The 4,142-nt window shown below is 41.0% G+C and overlaps 1 non-coding gene across 1 annotated transcript; it reads left to right on the forward strand.

Annotated features, from left to right (window-relative positions):
* Positions 1–1,722: 1,722 nt before the first annotated feature.
* On the forward strand, positions 1,723–1,860 carry LOC119934293. Its single transcript, XR_005452901.1, has one exon. It is a non-coding gene; the product is annotated as a small nucleolar RNA SNORA7 (small nucleolar RNA).
* Positions 1,861–4,142: the final 2,282 nt, after the last annotated feature.

Genomic DNA, 4,142 nt, shown 5'->3' on the forward strand with positions numbered 1-4,142 from the left:
ATCTTAGCACACTTGACTAATGAAATGATATTGATTGTTCTCTAACGTGACAAATGATCATAAAAATAACAGCAGTTATATCATTACCAGTAGTGCGGCTCAGTGAAAAGAGCATGGGCTTTGGCATCAGAGGTCACAGGTTCAAATCCCAGCTCTGCCAATTGTCAGCTGTGTGACTTTGGGCAAGTTACTTAACTTTTCTGTGCCTCAGTTCCCTCATCTATAAAGTGGAGATTAAGACTGTGAGCCCCACGTGGGACAACCTGATCACCTTGTATCCCCCCAGCACTTAGAACTGTGCTTTGCACATGGTAAGCACTTAACAAATACCATCATTATTATTATTATTACTATTACCAAAATGTTATTCCCAACTGGAAAAGCGACTTTCCTCCTAATCTCCCAAAGAAATGAATAAAAGGCCTATTGAGAGACATATTCATTAATCACAAAAGCATAGAGACAGTAAGAAAAATGCTCCCAGAGCTCCCAAATTTAATGTCAAAGGGCAGAGGCAGAGCCACTGCAATTCACAGGGTGCCCATTATATGGCTTTATATTAAACAGAACTAGTTTTCAGCTGGTCTGACACTATAATTGCTCATAGACCTTCAGTTTTGTCTGGTACATAGAGCAGTTTGAACTAGGGGATAGATTATCGGCCTGGGAGTCAAAAGGACCTGGGTTCTAATCCTGCTTCACCACTTTTATGCTGTGTGACCTTGGACAAGTTGCTTCACTTCTCTGGGCCTCATTTACCTCACCTGTAAAATGAGGATTAAGACTGTGAGCATCACGTGGGACAGGAACTGTGTCTAACCTGATTTGCTTGTATATGACCCAGTGCTTAATAGAGTGCCTGGCACATAGTAAGCACTTAATAAATACCCCAATTATCATTATTATCATTAATAATAATTAATTATAGTAACTGTGGAACTAAGTCAGTCAGTTGTATTTATTGAGCATTTACTGTGCGCAGAGAACTGTATTAAGCTCTTGGGAGAGTACAATAAAAGGGCTTACTAAGCACCAAGCTCAATGATTGTCCATAAGACACAATCCCTGTCCCAGTTGGGGCTCACTAGAACAAGATTGAATTCTCATTTTACAGATTATGATACAGAGGCCCCCAAGAAGTGAAGTGACTTGTTCAAGGTCACACAATGGGCATTCATTCAATCGTACTTATTGAGCGCTTACTGTGTGCAGACCACTGTACTAAGTACTTGGACAGTACAATTCAAGTTGGGAATTGAATACAGTTCTTCCAACTGCTGCTTCCAAAACTTGATGTCCCATGGGTGCTACATCTGTTGTCCCCTAGGAGACATGTGAGCCCCTTTTAGACTGTGAGCCCACTGTTGGGTAGGGACTGTCTCTATATGTTGCCAACTTGTACTTCCCAAGCGCTTAGTACAGTGCTCTGCACACAGTAAGTGCTCAATAAATACGATTGATGATGATGATGATGATGGATTTTCTGATTCAATTGTCTACTCTTTGCCGGCTTCATTGTTGAATAAAGAAGTCCCTTTAGACTAAGAGCTCACTGTGGGTAGGGAACATATCTACCAACTCTATTATATTGCACTCTCCCAGGCACTTAGTACAGTGCTCTGCACACAGTAAGTGCTCAATAAATACCATTGTTTGACTGAAAGCAGAATTTCATGTTATCATTCACCCTCTGGAGATTATTGGCTGTGTACAGGACTTGCCCCCCTCTCAGGGTCGCACCTGGAGAGTTTCCAGTACTCTACCAGTCTCAACTACAGGAAGGAAAGTTAAGCAGAGGCCTACCCATTCCATGCCTAGCTTGGCCAGTGGCTAGCAAGTGGAAGGCAAACTGCTACAAGTCAAAACTCACCCATACTGGGCAGCACAGCATGGGAGAGAGCCAAGGGCGGAGACTCGAGTTTACTATGAGGAAGGCGGCAATGGTAAACCACATCCCTATTTTTACCAAGAAAGTTCTATGGATACATTACCAGAATGATTGGAGATGGAGAGTGGGGCGTTCTGGGAGAGATGTGTCCGTGGTGTCACTATGGGTTGGAAATGACTCGACGGCACAAGACAAAACATAGGACTTGTCAGTTGTAGGCTGCAACAACACCTCAGGCTGGTTGTTAAAGTAGTTTATTAATTGTGAAAAGTACTTTATAGTCATCTTCAAAGTGCTTCTTGCACACAGTCTTATAGCAACTTCTGAATCATTGATCCAAGCCTTTCTTTGATGTTCTTAGCCTGTAGAGTTGGGAAAGTTCTCCACAATTCTGTCCAATTGTTCAATGATTCCTTCAACTATAATAATAATAATGGTATTTGTTAAGCACTTACTGTATGCAAAGCACTGTTCTGAGTGCTGGGGGGATACAAGGTGATCAGGTTGTCCCACGTGGGCCTCACAGTCTTAATCCCCATTTTACAGATGGGGTTACTGAGGCACAGAGGAGTTAAGTGGCTTGCCCAAGCTCACACAGCTGACAAGTGGTGGAGTCGGGATACGAACCCATGACCTCTGATTCCCAAGCCTGTGCTCTTTCCACTGAGCCATGCTGTGGAGAGGTAAGGAGTGTGGCCAAGAGGAAAGACTACAGGACTGGGAATCAAGAGATCTGGATTCTAATCCAATTTCTTCCACTTGAATGCTGAATAGCCTTGGAAAAGTCACTTAACTTCTCTGTGCCCCAGTTTCCTCAACTATAAAATTCAATTCAATTGCATGTTTTCCCTCTCTCTTAGACTGTGAGCCCCATGTACGACAGAGACTGTCTATGATTCAACTTCATTGCAACTACCTTTGCCCTAGCACTTAGCAGAGTGATTAGCACAGAGCATGTGGATGACAATTATTATTATTATAATCATATTCATTATCATTATTATTTTCTATAGAAAATAATAGAAAATACAGAAAATATTATCATTATCATTAGTTTCATTATCAGATTGAAAATAGACTGAACCAGCTAAATACTTCCTACTTCACTCTGAGATGGGGAAAGTATCAGACAAATGTCTTTCAGTGCTTAGAACAGTGCTTGGCACATAGTAAGTGCTTAACAAATGCCATCATTATTAAATCATTTATGATGTGGACATTCTATCCTCAGGTTCATCCTCTCCCACTACAACCCAGCCTGAACACTTCATTTCTACTCACTGTGCCTCAGTTACACCAACCTATCCACTGTATCTCAACCTCTTCTCTCTTCCCATCGACCTGTAGCTCAGTCCCTCCTTCTTGTCTGGAACTTCCTCTCCCTTTCTTATTTACAGACCACCACTCTCCTTGTCTTTGAAGCTCTATTAAAATTATTCCTCTGCCAGGAAGACTTCCTGACTAAATCATTCATCTCTCCATCCTATATTCCCTCCCTCTTGCATCACCTCTGCACTTGAGTTGATATTCCCTAAGCACTTTGATATTCACTCTACCCCCACAGAATACATACAGACAGAAAGATGTATATCTAAATTATAGGAATGGGACAGAAAAAAATATATAATTGGTTCTTTCCACTTCCTATAATTTAAAATGCCTCCCTCCCATTCTAGATCGTAAGCTCTTTGTGGGCAGGTATCACATCTACTCATTTTAATCTATCCTCCAAAGCACTTAATACAGTGTTCTACACACAGTAAGTACTCAGTAAATGCCACTAATTGATTGAGTTTCACGATTAACTGTAAATGCTGGGAATGTCTAGGTATTGTTCTAAGGCTATGAATATCATATGTAATTTCCTAGGATTCTTCTGCTTATGATATGCAAAAAGGATAATGTCAGACATTCTCAATGTGGCATTAAACCCCTTTTCCAGTCCTTGAGTGTGATGGCTGGGATCCTTTCTTAACAATGGAGAGCAGAGAAATCCTAAGAGTATAACCCATGAGAGATACGAAATGGAAGAAAACTGTCTGTTGAAACTATGGTTTTGTTTATGTTGGGGTTTTTTTTAACTGTGACAGTGTGTTAAGGTTTCATACATTTAAAAAGAACCTTCACTAGGTTTTTTAAGGCCCCTGTTAGATTATATAGCTATTGATGTCCCTGCTACATTGTAAGATTCTTGAGGGCAGGGATCTCATCCACTACCTCTCCCAAGAATTTGGTTCAATGTTCTGTATAGCTT

Source organism: Tachyglossus aculeatus, chromosome 1 (assembly GCF_015852505.1).
Source record: "Tachyglossus aculeatus isolate mTacAcu1 chromosome 1, mTacAcu1.pri, whole genome shotgun sequence".
NCBI classification, from domain to species: domain Eukaryota; kingdom Metazoa; phylum Chordata; class Mammalia; order Monotremata; family Tachyglossidae; genus Tachyglossus; species Tachyglossus aculeatus.